The 22,863-nt window shown below is 41.5% G+C and overlaps 1 long non-coding RNA gene across 1 annotated transcript in view; it reads right to left on the reverse strand.

Moving 5' to 3' along the window:
- The window catches only part of LOC143167148 (uncharacterized), a 114,868-nt gene extending 101,110 nt beyond the window's left edge, over positions 1-13,758 (reverse strand). Inside the window, exon 1 of the long non-coding RNA XR_012996506.1 lies at positions 13,703-13,758. This is a non-coding gene — a long non-coding RNA (uncharacterized LOC143167148). The remainder of the gene's footprint in view (positions 1-13,702) is intronic.
- Positions 13,759-22,863: the final 9,105 nt, after the last annotated feature.

Genomic DNA, 22,863 nt, shown 5'->3' on the forward strand with positions numbered 1-22,863 from the left:
GCTTACAAGGAAGAGAAACACGCTCCCTACATACTTATAAAGGAAAGTCCAATAGATGTTAATATCACAATGACGACTTGGTTCAGGTGCTAATAAGCCCTTCTTTGGCAAAACCAGGAGAAGGCACCCTCCTTCGAACGCAGTTCTGTTGACAGTATGGGAAAAAGGCATGTGCCTCAATCAGAAAATGCAACAAGAACTGTGGCTTTTTGGCACTCCCTAGAGATGCGAGAAGAATTTTTGCCATGTTTTTGTTGTAAATTCAACCTCAGAAAAGACAAAAACCCAAGCAAAACTGTTAATAAAAACGTGCCTGAGGAAGACAAACAAGGTAAATGAAGAGATTACATTCTTGCCCTCCAGTAAAGTTCTTTTTACCTTAAATCCACCCGAATAAAGATAATCTTGCCACTGGAGACCACAAAAGAAGAGTTATTTGCATACAGAATAGGCTCACAGAAAATTAAACTGCTGTGGAAAACTAGAGCTTATTATGCGAGAAATGTGATCAGCTAAAACATACAAAAAAATCCTCCTCGAGATCTGAGCAACATGAGCTAAAAATACCTCTATTGCATGTCATTTACAAATTCAAAGGGTTGTTTAGACTGTGTTTAGATTGTGATCAAACAACACTCAATACATTTTTTTTCTACTTATGATTAAAGATAGTGCCGGATTTTAGGTGTTCCGATTGCTTTCCTCTCTTCATTTATTTCTATTTTTAACTTGCACTCAGCGTTCCCTGCACTCTTGCTAAAAGCAAACAGCAGTGTTGGGAGGGGACCAAGGGAATGTACGGTTACTGTGCCCACTGGCCACTCTTCCTAACGAAAGGCAAAGGACTCGGAGCACGAGCTATCGCACAAGAGCAGCCTGGAGAGCACATCCCTGATTTACACAATAAAGGGTTGAAGACATTGTGTTCCCAGCCTTTATTTTTGTTTATGTACATGCTCACATCTGGGCTTTGCAGGTGCAGACACTAAGACAGACTATTAGCCACCTGCACACACCTTTCCAGTAGTCCAAAGCATGTTTAAATGCCACAGATCTCTTGTGCCAAAAAGGTTTCTAGGCTCTGATGCAGCAAGCTACCAAACATCCAAAACTTAGTGAGTCACAGGCATTCAGCTTTGCTGGTGTCACGCCACACAAGGTAGCATCACTGTCTGAAAGTGGCCCAGCACTGGGATATGTGAAAGCTAGCACATGAGCAGGTGTCCTGCACCTGCACAGTGGAAGCGCTATGCAGGTGCAAGGGTAGGTGAATTAAGAGTCTCAGCACAACTCTTCAAACTTTTCCTTCTGTCAAACTGCAAAGAAGAGTTCAGTGCTGTGATGAAAGATTCTTGAACATAAATTACCATCATTTTTCTGTTACATAACAAGATTTATCCAAAGCATGCACTGGGCTTATTCCAGTTTCCACTGAAGTCAATAGAATTATAAGTGTTCAGCACCTCTGAAAAATCAGGACATGCTTATTCATGGGTATAATTTATGGTACCCAAATTAGAACATTCTGTCTTTAAGTTACCAGTGCAGAAAAGCATGGCTCCTTACTCCTTTCCCTTCTTTTAGGACATTAATGGAGCAATACTGAAATTTACCCCCAGATCTTCAGTGAAACGCTTAGAACTAGCCAAACTTTCAACAAACCACAACACAAAAGATCTGAAATACTGGCTCTGGAAATCTCTTCTGCCCATCCGCTAGATCAAATCGGCTCCAACCAAGATCTTTATCCATGTGAGCGCTTACTTCCATGAGGTTTCACAAAGCAATAACTGCCACAGAGATGTTCCAATACAAGCACATTTCAAGTTACGCATGAAGAAGAGCCATCATCTAGCAAGGTCATCTGGAAAGCCAAACCAGAAAGCCATGAGATAAAAGCAACAGAGTAGGAAGTCTTCCTTGATGACAGCTCTGCTCATCCTAGTGGCCATTGTCTCAATGAAGTACTATTCACCAACCCCTCTTTATGTGTCTTTTGGACACGAGCCTTCATTCCTTCTGGATGTGTTCACAGCTTTGGTTGGTCAAAGGTGGCTGTAAAAAAAGACCAGTCATGGATTTTTTTTTGTTTCTTCAGAGCATAGCAAACATGGAAATCTGCAAAAAACTCCTGGGATCTCTTCTGTGGTACTGAATTGAGGTAACTGTCCTCTTAAGCTTCCCTATGGAGTGATGAACAGGGTCGTAAAGAATCAACCCCTAGGTTATTTTGGGATGCTGGGAAGTTTGGGACTGCTAAACAACTCAAATATCCTCAGCCTGCACCCTACCCCTGATGACATAATCTCCTAAACTCACATCACGAGGCTGGTATGGTCTCTTCTACACATCTTTAAGATACACAGACATAGAGGCAGCAGTATGTGGGTCTGACCAGCCAGCCATGTCCGTGGCATTCAGTTGCAAGGCAAACAGCACAGCCCAGGTAGCCAGTCCCAACCCCTGCAGCCCCATCACGAAACTGCAGAAAAAGAGAATGAGGGACTGAGTAGAAACTACCCAGCCCAACTGGCAGGTTACCAGCTGGTCCAGCTCAAATTCACAGCATGGCACCATGCTGCCAAACCAGGAGCAAGACCATACACTGCAGTATCGCCCCTTGTTTCTTTACAGCCTCCTCTTGGTTACAGCCACATCTCCCCGGGTACCTTCCTTCCAAGGAAGCACTGCAGTGGTGGGAGCAGTCCAATGGGCTCTGCTCAGTGGCATCCAAAGCAAGCAATGGAAGTCCTTTTTCTTCTCTGCATTGGTAAGCAAGATCCTTTTCCCACCTAGCCACTAAGGAGCTTCCTAAGCTTTTCATGGACCTTTTGCTTTGCAGAGCAGGTAGGCACTAGGTCAGCCCTGCCAGCCAGAGAAGCATGTGCTCCCTCACAGCACGGGGAGAGTAGAGTTAAGTGAATATCTTGAGCTGGGAATACACCAGAGCCAGCAGGAAGATGATATTTTCCTTACACCAAATTAACAGATCTTGTTTTTATCCGGTCCCCTGGGCCCCACACAGAGGACGGGCAGATGGATCCCGCCAATCACTTGATGCCACAGTTGCACCACACAAATGTGCTTGAAGGAAAACTCCTGCAGCACTAAGAACAAGGCTATTATAGGAGTCCAGAAACAACAGCTTGTGTGTTCACATTTCTATTCCAAGTTTCAGATTTCTTCAGAAAACAGGAGGCCAATCTAATCCTTTTGACTTTGAATCCCTTAGAGGAAGGCTGCCTAATCTGCTTGTCAGGCTGACAAGGAGACATAAACCTTGTTCCTCTCAGCACTGCTCCAGACCAGACTCATGCCAGGTCCACCCTACCTACAGGCTCTGAAAGTCAAAAGGACTTTGCAAGAGATCTATCTGCAGGTGATCAGCATGAAATACAGTGATTAAAACAGAGCTGGCACATACTGTGGAAGAGCTAAAAACCCAAAAGCAGCACTGAGTTTCACAATTGCAGCATTTAAGTTAAAAATATCAGGCTGGTAGAATTACATAAACTCTAATTTTTTTACAAGTTCCTAAACTTAACAGTCCAAAATGGCCTAAACCACACAGCATGTATAAGTCACCTGATGAAAAAAGGCCTGAAAACAATCATCCTGAAACCCTTCACGAGATGTCATTTCTTTCCTTCATTCAAACGTGAGAATCTGAGACTTTGTGTACCAAGACACCTAGCAGCATGTGATGAGACAGTACGAACCTTCAGAAGGAGCACTTGTTCAAGAAACAGCATTTCTGGAACAATATCTCCCAATTTCTTTATTCTTTCCTCCATGCCTTTCAGCACTGGCTTCCTCTGCCCACTGAAGCTGCCTTTGCACCCTGCCTTCCCCAGCTCCACGAGGTAACAAACACATCCCAACACCAGAGGTCCATTTAATGGCTCCATTTTTCTTCTGAAATTCTGTTCAGTCAAGGATCAGGTTTTACAAGTTCCCTCCAACCTCAAGACGAATATACAATTAACTGCAGAATTGAGCCCAACACTAGAAGAGTACAGCAGCCCTGCGTTCCTGGGAGTCACACGCATTTGCTGCTCCATCATGCAGAACGGCACAGAGCGGACTATTTTCAGAGTAGTCAGCATGTCCAGGCTATTAACAAGGGGACACTTCTGTCTCTCAGGGAGGCTATATAGCCATGCAGAAAGCTTCCTTTTGCACCTCATTTTGCATTTGTGCACACACACCACACCCCTTCATTCTTGTGACATCTGAATCTTTACACATTCTGTAAAACGATACATGTGAGCTGGTTTATCCACCACTACTCCAGGAACTCCCCCCTCCAGCCAAGCAACGTATGGCCTTTAAGCATCTTTCCCTTAGGGGAAAGCCTCTAGGCTAGAAATTGGATGACAAACCTGGAACAAAAGTTGAGAAATTTCTGAACCAAAGTTATTTTCTAGAAGACTTCACCATGAAAAGTACAATTAACAGAATTAAAAAGCTTTTCCATATTTCAGCTCGTTTATAGAGAAAATGTGATGGACTTCCTCACACTCTACTTGACATCTATGAAACCTGTTGGATCCAAGTCCTTCTCAAAGGCTTCAGACTCTCCAAACAAGGTGTACATAGTGCTTACAACAGCTTCCTATACCTGCAGCTCGATGTACTCAACCATAAAACTACGACAATATTTAACAGTACTTATTTCATAGGAGGAGACGTGGGAACGCACAGTGATTCACTAATAGTGCTGTAAGTGCAGAAACAATAGGAAATTGTTTTTACGATTGCTAACCCATTACTATAGTTTTATCATCTGCTCATGTAATGCAGCACTCAAAACCAGGTAGCAATTAAAACCACAAAAGACAGGAAATCCTTTACATTAAATCCCCCACAAGCACTAGTGAACTTGCAGCAGTTTCATACCAATGTAACCCAAAGCAGTATTGGCCCAATATACACAGCAAAGCCTGAATAATAACAGAAGAATCTTCTCCAGCTCAGAAACAGCCTTAAACCCTGCATCGCTTTTGAACAAGGAAGTCTCATATTTGCAAGAGAAGAGATCTATATATGAAATTGTAATGAGGTGACTGATGATCGTTACCTTGGTGACATTTAAAACTCCACCACTGCGCTTTGCTGTCGGCACTTTATAACACAATAAACTGCCTAGCAAAGGAAGTCAATGCATTACTCGGAAAATGAGCTTCCATGACAGCGATGGCCTTCACACCTAAGCGGGTCTGATGCCATCACTTGACCAGCAGACCCTCCTTTGAGAGGCTCAGCTTACCTGGCAAGAGAGCAACTTTATGGGCGTAGCTGACTTTGGTCCTTCGAGTGTTACCAAAAGGATTTGTCTGCCAGGGTTGCTGCATCTCCACTGATACTTTCACTGCCAGAGTGATACTGCTAAGGCTGGTAGGCTAACTCCTGTGCTAGCAAACCAGAAAGCATAGACCAGGCTTTAACAGCAAAAAACATGTTGGAGAGATCCCAAAGCAGAGGCAAAGAGCCCAACAATATTGCTGAGATGCTTGCCACTCTCCTCAAGTCACACACTGGTCAATACCCATTACCCATATTGCAAGTGCTTTAGGGTTGGGAAGAAGCGTTATTGCACAATACATCAGAGCAGAACATGAAGAACGAGACCCAAGCCCTGCTTTCAGAAAGGTCATTCTTGAAAGCAACCTTAAAAAAAGCCAATCAAAAACCTTCCCCCAATTTTGAAGTCCCAATGGCCATTAGGGTAAGTCTAAATATACAGCCTAGTAACTCAAGTTAGTAATTGTGGGTTTTTAAATGTAAAAAATTCAATCCACAAAATACCAAAATTGACCGATTTCCCACAGAATTAAGGGTCTCAAACAAAATTTCAGATACGAGTACTTCAAGAGTCCCTTGCACCGTGCATAATACAACATTTCTGTCTTGCTACTCAGAAGTCAGTCTGATGTCGGTCAAAGCCAAGCAGATGGTTTTAGTGGAAGACATGCAAGTTCCCTACATTTCCAGCTATGCGGTCTTGAGTACAATGATCTGTTTATTGATTTCAACACACGTGGGTGGTTTAACTTAAAAAAACTAATATTAGGTATCATGTGTTACAAAGTAAACTTTTCACTTACAGGAAAGTTGTTTCTATAGTAACTAATGTTTTTCTAGCAACACATTTCACATTAGGGTTGCTATAGAAACAGAACTATAGAGATGTGTTCAGCAAATAGGTTGTCAATAGCATTTCCCCCAGCCCAGTGCACCCTATCCACCCCATCTACCTAAGGATGAACACAGCACCCTACCCACTCTGTCTACCTAAGGAGACTCCAGTTATTCTCTTAACAAGAGTGCGAAATGTTCCCCGCCCACGTGAGAGCATAATTTCCCCCATGTAGTTTCATGGCCACGTTTTTCAGGAGTATGCAGAATGCTCAATTCTGGATCAGGTTATAAATCCTGTTGTGCAGGAGGGTAGCAGTGGAACACCCTCGTCTGTAGGAAAGTTACCGTGCTGGAAACACTGAACAGTTAACCCCAGCTACATTCATCCTCATAGAAACCTCAGGGTGTGGCCGGTACATGTCAAAGGGACATCAACTCATGCCAGGAATGAGACTGAATCTCTATGGTTTTGAGAATATATTTAGTCTTAAGCATTCCCAAGGGTAGCATACAGACTCCCACTCACATCAAAGGAAAGTCTGCAAAAAGATCACAGCTATAATTTGGCATTTACATAGTAGCTAGGATTTTAATTACTATTTGTTCAGTACCTTACCATTCATTCAGTAACAGTCACATGTACACCTTCAGGACTATCACTGTTCCTGACCTTTGCTTTTCCTTCTTTCCTACTCCTTCATTTTTCACTTCTCTTCCCTGAAGTGGTTTTTCCTCACAACTCCTTCCACCCTTAACTCCCCACCCCACCAAGAATTAGACGCTAATTTTCATTCACATAAGCAGCCCTTTCAGTCTTTACCTGTTCCTCCTACTTAAATAAGAGCTAGGACAGACATGCTCCTCTGGATTGGGCCATGATGGTCCTTGTTAAGGCAGCTCATTTGCCAAAACGAGACAGGGAACTGTAGCACAGGCTGGTCCTACATGAGACAGTAATGAGCAACTGGTGACAAGCTATGAAAGGTAATCTTCTCCAGCAACACAGCTGTTTAGAGCATGCACTTGCTACCCCTTAATGCCTGTGGGTGTCTTTCCAGCATGGAGAGCAGTGATTCCAGAGGCATTAAGTGGGCTGAAGATGGCTTCTCTCTGAGTCACTGCCTTCCAAGGCTTCGTGGATTCAGGCAGCCACCACTGCTTCATTTTACACTCAATTCTCTACTGCATGGATGATCACACAAACAGCAAAACAGCGTGGATTCAGAGCATCCAACTTGTATCCCTCAAGTCCTGTGAAAGAGCCCTAGTGAGGTGATGCACAACTCTCCTTGGCAGAGTCTGCCCTGATGCGTATTGAAACGCTTTACCTCCTATGTAAGTCTCCACTGCTGCTCTCTGCCTTGCCTTCTCTTAGAAAGCAGCTTTGCTTCTTCAAGCAACTTTTGGCATCTAATTGTTGCCTCAAACATTAGAAAACCAAAACCCCCATTCAGAGATGCCACAAGAAGGGTAAGAAGCTATAACGAACTAAACACGCTCTACTCGTACCCAAGATCAATTGGCTCCAAATTTATCATCACATCTACAATATCTTTTACAGATCTGTCCTCTCCCAGGACCATCTTTCAGATGGAACCTGGTGAAGCAGCTTAAAAGAATATATGTGGAAGGAAAAGGAACAACTTATTCAAGTGTCATTACATATAGGTTCCAAGTCAAAAACTGGTTAAAAAAAAGACAAAACACATATGATGCTGAGACCTAAAAAGAGTGAAATCAAGATTTCCTTGCTAACTTCGTTCCAGTGATGGCTCTAATCCTTTTTAGCTGGGGGGATGACCAGGCTCAAAGGGCAGCTGCTCAAGCACTATACAATTCCTGTTTCCACAGGTACCTCCATTGCTGGTTTATATTCTCCCCTGTACTCAGTATGTTGTGATGCAGGGCTTGGTGCTGGCATGTGCCATCTGCACTTAGTACAGGGGAAAATAAGTGTCAGTCCGAGTGTTTTGAAGGTCTAGTGGAGATGGACCCACTGTCCCCAGTGGAAGAGTCATTTCTGCTCCATTCTTTATAGTGATCTACAAGAAAATGTTGGACTGGGGTTATGTGACAAAACCTGTTTTTTTCAAGCTCATTCTCCAAACCGCAGCAGCACTGGTTAGAGTATTTTCAATTTTTTTCAAGCTCATTCTCCAAACCGCAGCAGCACTGGTTAGAGTATTTTCAATTATTTAATATTTCTGTTACTATGCAATGGCATAACACTGAATATGACATCCTCCATATTTCACCCTCTGCCCTCACCTACCTGTTATGAACAGAAGTAGCAGGAACACAGCTCTTGGCACATCGTTCTGAGGTGTTGCAACAAAACAGTCTAAATCCAACTGCCTTTAAGGAATAATTTTCAGGAGCGGAGTGATAGTATCCCTGTTTCCACTAAAAACTCAATAATACAACAATATAGCCTAAAACAAATTTAGGCTGAAGTTTAACTGGGGTAGCTCATCACCAGGGTTTTGAAGGGACCACCCTGTACCAGGCATGATGGGAAGGAAAAAAATATCTGAGCTCTGAAGAATGCCACCAGAATTCCAAAATAGCATTATGTGGGTTATTATACAGGCCTGGGCAGCAATTTGAGAATGACTAAAATTCCCTTGCTGACAGGTTCTGCGAGTTACAGTGAATTTTGCTAATTCATATATACAGGTCTCACTCACCCTGGCCTCTGTTTGCTTGCAAAGCCTTAGGCTGGAAGCTGCTCAAGCCAAGAGTTGTTTGCACATGCCCAGGAAATGCTAAATATAGTCTGGACAATATGCAGACACATCATTTTTATGAACTTTTTAGGTCAAGGTCAAAGTCTTTGTTTGCACCTAAACAGCACCAAGTAGACAGTGAAAATCTGTCCCAGATACAAGTCTCGGAGCACTACTGCAACTTAAACAGTAAGTTTAAACTGCAGTCTTGCAAATTTTTTCTACCTCTTCATCTAGATCTTTAAAGTTATTTGCCTCACCAGCTCCTGCAGCCTAGCTGAACGGTCTCACCAGCTTGCTTACCCCAAGGCGAGCACAGTTCTCTGTAACTTCACAAAGACTTGCATTCAAAAAGAATGACTAATGACCAGTGCTGGAAAGCCAGGAAGAGATAAGCCCAATCCAAAACCATCTAAATCTATAGCACTTATGAACTGATTAATATCCTCACTAACAAAGACAGAAAATAAGTCTCACTAGAATTAATTAGCTCTTATGTCATCATCTTGCCCTATAGTTCTAAATATCTCCTTTCGAAACAGTGATAAAAGTAGGTCTTAAAATGCATATCTATTCATTTTTGCTTGTTTCAGTGCACAGCCTGTTGATAAAGACCATTTCTTACATGTCATTCAGACATTTTAGATTATTTAATGAGTTAAGGAACAATCCATAAATCAAGAATTATAATGGGATCATTTCACTAATAACCTTTCCACGCGGCGGACATACATTTGGTCAAAAGTTCTTATACTCCATTTCTTCTTGGCTCAAAAAGGTCCCAAGTTATCCTCACTAACAGACTCTTCAGATGCCACAGTGTCATCTAATATTTCCTAGCAGGTTCAGAATTATTTCATTCAGTTATCAACTGAATCTAATCCATAAAAATAAAAACATACTGGAATTACAGCTAAGACCTATTTACCTTCTCCCTTGATGGATTAAAATCCCATCTTAGAAGAGGTAATATCTGAACATGCTGTCACAGGACAAGAATCCACTCCCAAAGTACAGCTGAGAGGAGAAAAGTATAATCATTATGAAATGCACATTTATATTTTAATCACATTATGCAGAAGCATTAGCTTTTCCAAGGATTGTTATTTTGGCATCCAAGGTCACTTAATGAATAACATCAATAGAAGTGAGCCACAAGATTTGGGTGCAAGTTTGAATGTGCTTGAACGTATCTCCCAGCAGAGATATATTGGCTGTTTAAGCTTAATGACTAATGACAAGGGCTTAACTGTTAAACTAAGAAGATACCGAGGGCTGCATAGTTGCATGTGTTACTTTAGATTTACCTTGCCAATTCCCAGTTACAGTATTTAAAATCTGCATTCAGTCCTTGAGATCCAACAACAGAACATATCAACAACTCATTCATGGATTTCAGCTATTCTAACTTTTGGTTGTCACAGATGAAAGTGTTAGGCAAGTCCTATGTCCATATTTGTTTTGAGGACAGCCTGATCCTATTTTTAGATCACTTTATTCAAGAAAGTCACAAGTAAAATTCCAAATATTTCAAAATTCTTTATAACCCTCACCCCAAATGGATTCCATCCATGCCTCGACCCTCCTAGGGGGGTTGCCATCAGCAACACAAGTTGTTCTGCCATCCACATGATCTGGTTTTGGTTAGAACGAAAATACATGCCCTGGAGACAAACCCTTTTGTCTCCCACTGAAAAATCGAAGTATCAAGTTCTCATACCTTGTACAGTAGACATAACTAACCCCCTCTGTTTACTACTCATATGAGATCCCCAGGTTCAGCTTCAGCCCCATCTAATTATCTGCTCAGTCATCTCCTCCCATACATCAGGTCACACTAATAATTTCAGTGTTTGAGAGTTGTTCCAAACTGATGGAGGATTCAGCGTTTAGTTGTATTTCAGAAGTTGGCAACGTCTGAAGCTGTCAGTGATTTGCACTGCTCATTAAATCAGGGAAATGAGCTTGAGTGATTGAAGCTCTCAGTCCTTAACTAGGCAACAATCAGGGGCTTTTAGAAACTCATTTAAAAGCACGGAAAATGCCCTCAGGAAAAGAGAGCGGAGTGTTACTGGGTAGGACAATTTCCTCAAGCAAAGAGAAGCAGTAATGAAAAGGGAAAAAAAATCCACCTTCTCAAGATGCACAGAACTCCTTCAGACAGGGCCCCCTTCACTGTACCTCACTGCAGCTGCTGCTTACAAATTGCTAGAAGCAAACCCTGTAACAAAATTAGCTTTTCCAAATGGCAAAAACAGAAGGTGGCAAACTGTGACATATTCCCAGGCTCATACACCAACAAAACATCCTGTAAGCAATTTTTTTTTTTTTTTTTTCTAGGAAAACTTTAAGCACACAGGCTGGGAAAATAGTTACACTCTTAATAAGGATGCAAACTTTTACCCTGAAGTCAAATCACACTAATAAATAACAAAGCAGGCGACATTTCCAATTGACAATCTCCACTGGCTATTTTCGCAACTCTGAGAAGCAAACTAGTAAAAAAAACCCCAAAAAAACTGTTTTGGGAAGATGGTGGGTAAGTTGGATGCTTGTTAAGCCCTGATTGCTTCTTAAATATTTGGCTAGACATGAATCTCTTGAAAGAAAGAGGTTTAAGGATTTTTCAGTCTGATCCCGTGAGACCTGAATGGAAAGCCCACCTTGTAAAATATCCTACTGCTTGTATGAAGTCTCACAAAATTAGCTTAATTACTGAAATTGGACTGAATTCACTGTACCACTAGACTCAGAATCCAAATATGAAGTGTTCATTCAGAGTTGGGCATCTCAGATTGTCCTAGACAATATTTTTTGTAATTTTTTTTTAATTTTTTTTTTTTTTTTTTTTTTAAAGATTTCCGTAAATACCACAGCATTGTTCCAGTGCACCAGGATCAGCACAGTGATCAGAGGCCACTTGGATATCTAGATCAATTCACCCTCCAAACCTGCAGGTATGTGAGCATATGTATGCCCTACACAGGTTTTGCTCAAGGCAAATGGATTATCCCAAGATTTGCTACTGCCTTTTCCCATAGTAATTTTGCCCCGGTACGCGCATGACCTCTGAAAATGCTGTGTGATGTTTTATGTTCAGGATGTAAACAAACACAGCATTTTCCTCCTTAATCCAGATAGGACACTAGGCTTCTCTACCTTATTCTCTTGGTAACATCAGTGCAGTGCAGTGGATAAATATACCATGTTTAAGAGACAGTTTTGGGGGTTTTTGGTTTGTTTTTTGTTTGTTTGTTGGGGGGGGGTTGTTTGTTTGTTGGTGGGGTTTTTTTTTGTTTTGTTTTGTTTTTTTTAAGTCTTCTGGCCTAAAGGTCTACCTTTATAGCTTTCCAAGGCAGTATCTTACACCACTATAAATACTGAACCGCAATCAGTAATGCTGTCTTAAAAAAAAAAAAAAAAAAAAGGCCAGTGTGGAAAAAAAAGTTGGAGGTAGGAGAGCTAGCTGGACTCTGTTGGTGATACAATAGGTATCTTTTGTACCATGACACATTTTATAGTCCAAAGCCAATAATACCAGCTGCTCAGCACAATGACTAGTCCTTAGCTCTTGCTGGACAACGCAGGTATCCATACCTGTATCTCTATCACGTAAACTCAACATAAACCCTATAGGTGCAAGCTTATCTACTCCCGCATCGAGACACAACTGAGCACAGCTCCAATGCACCTCTGGACAAAGCATATGGCAGAGGCACCACGACACAATGCAGCACATGCACTTCTACAAGCAATCAGAAGGGGAAAGCAAAGGTACACGTTAACAAAAGAAAACTTTACTCTAAGATTCTTGCAAAGAGAAAAGTAGAAGATACCTTTTCACAAACTCCAACCGGCCACCCAGCGTGACACTATATAAAGATCTGATTTGGCATCAGGAATTTTGCTACCAACTTCACAGGACAGGCTCACCCAGTTTCACACTTGCAAGTCTCTGCAGCTGAGTGATGGGTGTTTCTCAAAGTCAAGACCAAGGCTCCACAGGGTTTCAAAATCCTAAAATCTGCTGGAAGTATGCTGTTGCCATCACAAGAGCTATAAATAAGTCTCCTCAAATTACCTAAACCCTCACGTCAGTATAATTTCAAGTAAGTTTGGACAGAAAATATCAGCTACTCTGGGTTTGCATGCTTTGTTCTAATAGCATCGGATGCCTGGGTAACAAGATGAAGAGCTCTTGTAAAAAGAGAAGAGACAAGCAGCGATAAATTGTATTATATACTAATACCCACCCTTATTGACAACACTTATCTGTAAAACTAAGGTCTGCTCAGACAAGAGGAGTTAAAAGCTCTGTTATCATCAGAAATGGCTCTGTCTGCAGTGAAGTTTATCTAGGCTCTATCCTCCCTGCGTCTGGCTTCTGGACGGGAGGGATTCATGGAGAGTTTCTTACTCCGCTGAAGTCAACAGCAACATTAACTCCACTGGAACCAGGTTCCAGCCACAAAAGAAATGCTGTTTTACCTGCACTACATGTTTACATATGAATGAAACAGCAGAGGTTTGTAAGAAAACTACTGACCTCATAAAGTACACCTTTTCCTCCAGTGAAGGCTAGCACTCACACACACAAGCACATTACCTATACTCCATCTGTTTGATAATACACATATTATCTCTACCAGTTAAGTCCTTCCTTTGCATCAGCCACAAATCTGCAAAGGCTTTGTATATCCCTACCCCTCTGGGACCAAGGTTATGCAAAAGAAGAGGGTTTTGCAGCACAAGAAAAAAGCAGCAGTTCAGACTTGAATTTCAAAAACCCTTACCTGCATTGCTTACCTCCTTCTAATTTAATCTCACAAACTCACCTCTGCATCAACAAACAGTTTACACTTGAAGTCTATTCAGTCTCATATCAGGCACTAAAAACTGACGGCTGAATGTGCTCCATCCCAAGCATTCCTGAGCTTGAAGGCTTGACCTGAATTTTAAGTGCTACTGGAGTAGAGTTTAAAGAAAAAAAAAAAAAAACAAAAAAAAAAAAACAAAACCAAACAGTTAAGTGAGATCAACACATGGCATGGAAGAAAGCAGCACTGTGATTTTTTTGGGGGGAAAGAAAAACAGCAGACAGCCAAGAAGGAAAAACAGGGAAATAGAAACAGCTCATGTACCATACAGAAAATATTGCTTTCAGCTGATCAGTAACTCTGGGTTAAATACCTCTGTCACCACTACAGGTGTTACCAATAGATGCAGAAGTAAAATGCTGATTTTTAAAGAGAAATCAACATATTCTTCTGAAGAGCAAAACAACTTTAAGTCCTTTTTAACAAGAACATATTTAACTACCGCCAAAAATAATCTGAGGCGTGTTGAGACAATAAGTAGCACACCCCTACTGCTGGGAGTTCATTTAGCAATACCCTGAGTTCTTCCAGAATTTCTTTTTCAAGGGTGCCTTAAAGGTTTAAAGAAAAATTTAAGAGACTCCTATTACAAAAATACGTTTTCAAATTCCTGCTTGTAGATCAGTTGAATATGTTTTGGATTTAAGTGTGTTATCTTAACCCTTTTCCTTCAGATGAGGACCATTTTTATACCACGTTTTTCCAGTACTCTCCTGCAAGGACTTGAACACGCAGTTCTGTTTCTTTTCAGCAGCTCACAACACCGCTGTCTCCCTAGTTGCTGTTCCCTCTTCGAATCAAGGTATTGAAAGTCTGCTTCCCTTTGGGTTGTACTTAATGGGATAATGTCCGTGTGAGGTGTAAAACATTTCAAAAAAATTGCTTTTGTTTTCCCATCCTCTATACACCAGCAACAATGCTATAGAGCTACAAAAATGTTGTTACAGGATACCAGAGGAGTTCATAACTTCTAATACTACTCCTACATCTCCACTATTTCTACATCCACACAGCGAGCACAGGCTCGAGCCTGGAGCAGACCTCTGTGTGTGCAGATGCTGTGAGGTGATGACTGTGTTCCCACTTCTGACCATCCCTGCCATGCTTCTTCCCTTCCAGCACTGCCAGCGACTAACAGTGACAGTGGCATGAGCTGTACATTTCTTGTACCACCCTGAGCATTCAGAGCTTTAAGCTCAAGCCCTCTTCGTGCCACCCTATGTCAATGCAGGTGGACACCACCCTCAGTGCAGAGTAGCCCTTTAAAATGCCCAGTTTAGCTTTCAACATTCCCAGAAAAGCAGAGAACTTCTGCACCTTAGCAGGTACCGGCAGAAGCTCCATTTAACCTTAACCATTAACATGGTCATTTGACAGCACCTTTCATTACCCCTCTTCTTCAAGGTTTTGTGGTATATCAGTTCATTAGCATAAAAGATCAAAACTTAATTTACAAGACAAATACCATAAACAAGAAATTAATTCAACAGACCAGTTGCTTTCAAATGAGAATGGTGATGTTAATTTCAGTGTTAAAAAAAACTCTCAATCCAGTAATTAAATTCTGTTCCACAAGATATAGTCAAGCATATGCTCTGCCTACACAGGGACTGATTAATTGACCCTGAGATGACATCATCCACCCAGCAGTGGGTATCAAACTATCCTAGATACACAAGAGGCATTAACGAGCCCAAGATTCAACCTTCTGCTGCAGAAAAGGAGAACCTGCTCTATTCTGCCCTGCTGAGCTCCCCAGTTCTTCCACAACAGTATGCAGGTTTTCTCTTCTGGTTGTCAACAGCCTCTCCCCAAGGTTCCCACTTCCAGGATGAGGTTAAATAGGCTTCCCTGAGGCAGAAAGGGTGATGATGAGCACTGGATAAAGCTTGGTGCTACTGTCCACATTCTTGTTTTCACACAAACCTGCTCCCCCTTTATTGGCTTGGCGCCGAGCAGTGTTTATGGGTTTTACATGGCGAACGTGGCAGGGCTCCAATTCGTGCTGGTCATCAGACCACAGGCTCTGCCTTTGCAAGGCTCTTTATCTAGATTGATGAATGCAAGCTTCAGAAAGAGTATTTCAGCAGCCTCGTATAAGGGGCATTAGTCACTGCTGCCTTGGTGCCTAGAAAGAGCCATTAATTTTTGTAAAGCAGACAGTTGTAACCTTAGAAGCGATACAGCCAGACTCACTGACCCTGAGCTTTTTTTCTCTTTCTGAATCCACAGCTCTGATGAGACCAATGGGAGTTTGGACTTTAAAGGAATGCAGGATCATGCCAATTAGACTATAATAACAAATCTAGAGCCAATCCTCCATTCCCCCAGACAATCCATATTGACATCCACTGCTAATGTAGACAACTGCTGGACTGCTGTGCTTCCCTGGATCATCTCAAAGATGCAGTGCAACATCCAGCTGCCATGGTGACAGAGGACTGCACATCTGGATCTCCTGTCACATGGCTGGCAACCCATGAAAGCAGGAATACAACATCTTTAGCCTTTTTTCTCCCATAAATCCCCATCTGAGAAGCATTTAAACCGTGACTCTCATCACTAACCCATTGTCCTGGTTTTTGGCTGGGATAGAGTTAATTTTCTTCCTAGCAGCTGGCATAGTGCTGTGTTTTGGATTTAGCATGGTAGTAATGTTGATAACACACCGATGTTTTAGTTGTTGCTAAGCAGTGCTTATACTAAGTCAAGGACTTTTCAGCTTCCCATACCCTGCAAGCGAGGAGGTGCACAAGAAGCCGGGAGGGGGCACAGCCAGGACAGCTGACCCCAACTGGCCAAAGGCATATTGGATACCATATGACATCATGCTCAGTATATAAGCTGGGGGGAGTTGGCCGGGGGGCAGCGATCGCTGCTGAAGAACTGGCTGGGCATCAGTTGGTGGGTGATGAGCAGTTGCATCATTTGTTTTTCCTGGGTTTTGTTCCTCTCTCCCTGTTGTTCTTTTCCTTTTCATTACATCATCATCATCATCATCATCAGTAGTAGTAGTAGTAGTAGTATATTTTATTTCCATTATTAAACTGTTCTTATCTCAAGCCATGAGTTTTCTTACTTTTGCTCTTCCGATTCTCTCCCCCATCCCACAGGGGTGGGGAGGGTGAGTGAGCTTGTGGGGCTTGGTTGCCGAATGAAGTTAAATCACGACACCCATCTAACTTTCTTAAACAAGAAGATATATAATAAACAAGGAGGATAGAAGAAAGAAACCAGTGAAGTTTTACAATTTAGAAAGCATAATTAAAATACAACCACCCCTTTTGGAAAAACACTAAATGTACACGCAGTGCTTTTGTATAATCAGTTGTTTGACAGCATTCTTAAACTGTGTGATCACTAAAAGCAACACTGAAATTAAAGAGCAAATATATGGGACTGAAGTGGGTTTCATGACAACAGCAGGGAAGAAAAACTAACGATGTTGGTCAGAATGACAGGATTTTGTTTAAGAACACATGTACTGCTTTGTAGCTTGGAAAAGAAAAATTGATTTTCCAGACACTGCTATAAAACATGCCAAGAAACAAGTGTAAACCAAAGAAAGCACAAGCTATAACTAGACAATAAAGCATCCAAAATTTTCCATGTATGCCCATTTACGGGAGGAAGAAATTACCCTATACTTAACTTTGCTCCCGCTGTCACAGGTCAAAAGACAAGAAACATTTATAGAAAGCAGAATTGAGTATTAAAACCCATGGGCATAGAGAATTATCAACAGAGCTGAGTTGATGAGCAACCTGGGATCAGCATCCAAATGACTTGCTTGGTACTGAGCAATAGCCGCGGTGCAGTAACCCCTGCGAGCCCAGGAGTGGAGCCTGAGGTACTGTGAAAGCGAGGAGTGAAAGGAAATCTTTTGGATGGAAACCCCATTCTGACCACTGAGGTCAACTAGCAACTGGTGACAGAGCATATGGTTATGTTAAAATATTTTGAGTCTATTTATTGTTATAGGGCAAGAGAGGTGCGTATCAGTGACCTTTCACTGAGCTCAAAGGAACTACAATGATTTATACTTACATTACTTCAGATTGCACTGTGCAATAATCTTTTTTAAGCACATTTTTTAGCTCATGCTACAAGTTATACAGCCAGACAATGTGCACCACCCGTACATATCAAAAGGAAACCTCAGAGAAGCAAGCAATTGCCACAAAAATGCAATAGGAACAGGCATTGGGCCAAAACGGCCATGGGTTCTGGTCTGTATAACCAAAAGTTGAAGGATTATTAAGAAAATAATTCCACTTTTATTAATTGTATACTGCTTGGTTAATTCTTTTGGGTTATTTAACCATGCTTTTCAAAACTGCACTAATTCACTCCATCAGTTATGGCTTAATACCACCTTGACATGTTTGCTTTCATTAGCCTGCTGATTCATTTCACATTTTATGCATCTCTGGTTTTTCCTTTCCTTTTTCTTTAATTTTTAAATTTTGGTAAATATATCAGACTCACATAAGATCTTGTCAAGAGGTTGAAAGTCGGTGTTAGAAGCTGAATTTATCATTCCCAGCTGGCTCTGGAGCCAAGATCTGCAATGACAGATCCCCACGTGTGGCCCAGCCAGGGGGCAGCAGATGAAAGGCACTTTCCACGCTACCTTTGGGGTGAATATCTTCCTGTGTGTTAAAGGCAATAGGCAAATGCATGGAAGAAACTGCAGGAAGTGGAGGGGTGTATCTAGCATTGACTTTCTCTGGAAAACCAAAAGAATGGCCCTTCAGTGCTAAGTGAAGCTGAAGGTAATGAAAGAAAGGCACGCTTTGTGAACAGAGACCAGTTGGTCAGCCTGGGAGGCAAAACGCACCATGTCCTGCTTCACAGAACGTGATTATCTACCACATTCTGGCAAAGCTTTATCTGTGTGTCCTCATCTTCCTGCAATGGTATGTATCACCTAATGTGCATTTCCACGGATCTGCGCTCCAAGGAGGGAAAACTCTAGAGACCAGACAGGGCTGGACACAGTCACCCGAATAGCTGTGACTCCTAAGGGATGCTGGAATGATGTTAAATGGGAAACCCAAACATCCATCTGTCTAAAAACCCAAACATCCATCTAGCTCATGTGCTTCCTGCAGGGATTGTTCTGGTGCGTCTCTGTCCCAGACCTGGACATTGGTGTCAATCCTAGCATCCCTCCCGAAAGGGAGACAAAATCCATCTTGATTCATCTGCCCAAGGCAGGTCCCAAGCCCAGGTGCGGGCAGTGGATAAGCCGTATCACCAGAACAGCAGGCGCTGGGGGAGATATTTACTTTGCCTTGTGTGCTCTGGACTAGCAGGTTATCTTAGTGTGCAGAGCAAAGCTGAGCAAACCCTGCAAGTTCCTTCCAAAAAAAAAAAAAGGAGGGGTGAGTAGATGCTATTATTGGTGTCCTATTGTAGTTGTAACAAAGAAGTCTACTTCTTCAGTTAATTTATTGCTGGTTCTCCCTGAAACAACAAATAACTCAGACTGCTTCTGTGAAAACAGTCAGCGGGGAGCTGACTGGCATCATGTGAATGTTACACTTCCCCCAGCTAATGCCAAGATTTGAAACCACATGGCAGTTCTCAGGGAGATCACAAGGATTTGTTGCACTCCTGTGAGGGCTGTAGGACCATGAACCAGCAAATTATTACAGTAAACCATAAATATAATATATTCATCCATGACAGACACAATATTATTCCCCAAAAGCATAGGAACATCAAGCTCACTTGCTGAGCTCAACAGCTTGAAGGCCTCCACTTTACAAATATAAGATAGTAAGAAAACATAATTAACAGATTTTATTTCATAAAATTGAATAATTGGCTTATCCTTTCTTTGCTGAGTTTTTCATATAGATTGAAAGCTACAAAGAGAATAAGGTTGAAAAGAACTGGGGAAACTGCTATTTACTTGTTTTAGTATGGATCAAACATTGTGGTATGTTCCCAACCCAGGGGGGTTTTTTTATCCAGGTTTTCCAGCATCAGTATGACCTCATGCATTGACAGAGTAAAAGATCTCAGAACTGAAGAACCTCCTGTGTATTTTCATTAGCCCAGAGCCACTAATACTATCAATGTGAATCTGCCAGTCACCCAAGAGGTGAAGTTTCTGAATGTGCCTAATTAATGCAGAAGCATAAATTCCATTTCAAAAGTGACTTTATTGCATACAGTTGGTATTTTTAAGGTATTTGGGCCCTGAAAGATGCAGACAGGCATATACTGGAATCTTCTAACGTACCTACCAATTACATTGTACATGAAATTATATTCAAGTAATTACCCTAGTGATAAGGGGAAAGCTGACTTGAGCTACTGTTGTTCTATTCTCCAACTCTCGCTTTCAAAATGGTTGATAAACTATTCTTAATTTTGATGCTGGCCAAAAACGTGGTACATAATTCCACTCAATTTAATATTGACTTGACCATCATTATCAAAGCAAGTGCAATAGCACACGCACATTTCAGGAAAAGTTGGAAAAACAAAAGTGACATGCGAAAAAGAGCATGATGATCTGAGGAAAATCACCAGACCTCACCAGTGATGAAGAGAGAGGCTCGGTAAGAGCTGCACAGGGTGGAGGAAGCTCCAAAAGGAATTCAGTTAGTGAGAGTGTGATTATTGATGATTCAGTGTGCAATAAACTTTCTCAGCCGAATCTCTGAGCAGCATTTGGGACCGCTGAAATAAGAGAAATGCCGGTATTCAAAAGAGGGACAAATCGTAGCAGGCTGGACACCACAGAGTTTAAAAATAGGCTGCTGGATCCTGCTGGATCCACTGCTTTGAGGTTTTGCTCACGTGGAGTGTTATAGTCTGCTCCACTCTCAGCCACACAGCATCCTTCCCTGCCCCTCCTACCCTCCCCTGTGCTACTGCAGCCAAGCAAGACAGTGTTTTGCATGCTGGAGGGGTTGTGAGGTGCTGGCTGGTGAAAGGGAGTTAATGGATTTTACAGCGTTTGCAGATGTACATGGATAACCAGGTAGACTAGGCTCAATTTTCAAACTGTCCCTCAGATTAACAAGTATCACTCGTGAAAATATGCAATCACAAAACACAGCTTTTGAACTCAGAGTAAATCAATAATTCAGCTGAAATGATACTTTCAGCCCAATTAATAATTCATAAGTGCCCATAAAAATGTTTAAGATTATTTTTATATCAGTATATCAGACATGCAAACCACTCCAGTGGGTAACACATCTGATTCCTGATGTGGAAATACCCCACTGCCTCCAGGATCACGTGGTATGGAATTAAAATGTTAAGCATATTCTCTTCCCTGGGGAACACTTGATGCCTTTCATTATTCCAGTTTTATATTCATTATTAATCCTTTCCAGATCATTTCTCAAGCTAATAGCTCCCCAATTACATACAGTCTTAGTAAATACTAAGAGCAGGGAGCAGCTTAATACAGTAATAATTCTGGACACATCCATTTCCCATACATAAAGGACTTTAGTGGCACAGTTACCTGAGGTCTTTCATTTTTATACAAGCGATCTCAAGCAAAAAGGAAAGAAAGAGGAGGAAAAATTTGCTTCTGACATATGATACCTGTTCAGCACAAATATTTGAAACTGTGGGCTGTCCCTGGCATTTATCTGTACCCTTTGAAGTTGTACCTAGACAAGGGGCACCAGAAATACATGCTCTCTATTTTATCTCAGGTCAAATGTGAATATAGCACATAAAACTACTTCTGGCTGTATTATTTAGCAACATGGTCAAATAGGAGTTGTTAAATGAAGTGTTTTACTGAGCAGCAGCAACGTGTGATGACTAAATAAGAGACTAAATAATTTTTGTCATGTCATACAAGTATAACAAATGGCAGTGTTCACTGTCCTACTAGCCAAATCTTCATCGGCCCCCACCCCTAACTAAATCTACATATTAGATGCTCCAGAACATGAGCCTGAACTGGTATGGGTACACATACATGGGAAATAGACCATAAAGAGCCTTTTTTTTACCAATGCATGTTCAGAATAAGACACAAACATTCATATATTTGCCATCACTTTTACTGCTTGTGCAGGTGACTGAGCAAAATCCATATACCTGTGACAGATCCTTCATCTAAAAGGCAATTTGTACATGCCTGCTGTAAGTACCTTTACAATCGCACCACGTGCCTATGATTAAGGGCTCTGATCTTCCACATATTCACGCATGTGTTTTAGTCAAACACCTGCATCACCTCGTTAGTTCAATGGGAACGATCTGCATCCAAGTGCATGTAAATGGGTGCATGCACAGGTATTGAAGCATAAGATTTAGCAATGCTGATGTGTTTGCATTTTTGCAATCATGTTTTCAGGGAGGAAAAGGTACTATGGTGGCCTTCAATCCTGGCTCACAGTACCTCATCACAGCAGAAAGGAGGAGGAATGGATCCCAACCAAAGTACAAATCCTGTTGCTTCTGGTGGCCATCTACTCCCCTGCACAGAGGCTGCTGGATGTCAGGGAGATCCCAGACGAACAGCCACTGCATAAAGAGCAAATCTATTGCACCTTGGAGATAGATACTGATGTTTCTGAGACACACCAAATTTGTCACTGATCTGATCCGAGATGCTGATCGACTGAATGAGACATTTTCAGAGATCAGGCGTGTGTGCAATTGCTCCATTCGCAATGGTGGTTGTCTATCTCAGACTTGTTTTATACAATCTTTCGCATAAATACAGAGACCCAATACAAGACATTGTAGGTTTCTTGCTTTAGACCTAGTAGTGTTAACAGGCTATAAGTAGGATAAATCAGAACTCATAGAAAGGTTTCTGGAAACCTACTTAAAAATCTGAACCATATTTGTTTTATTTCAGTTTACCTTATACACCACTAAATAAACAAAGATTGCATAGAATGAGTGTAATCTGCAGCAGCACCTAAATCAGTCTTCTTCATTTGCATGTTTTACTTTAAACTTCTGAGATATATTTTTATGCAGAGAAAAATAAACGTTACTTTCATTCTCCTCAAGCCCATTTTTATACTTTTATGTGATAAATTATTCTTTTAATTTGGAGTCTGGAAAAGAGACTGAAAAGCTATTTTCTACAGGCTGAAACATCATTGTCAAAGTAAAAT

Source organism: Aptenodytes patagonicus, chromosome 14 (genome assembly GCF_965638725.1).
Source record: "Aptenodytes patagonicus chromosome 14, bAptPat1.pri.cur, whole genome shotgun sequence".
In the NCBI taxonomy this organism is placed as follows: Eukaryota; Metazoa; Chordata; class Aves; order Sphenisciformes; family Spheniscidae; genus Aptenodytes; species Aptenodytes patagonicus.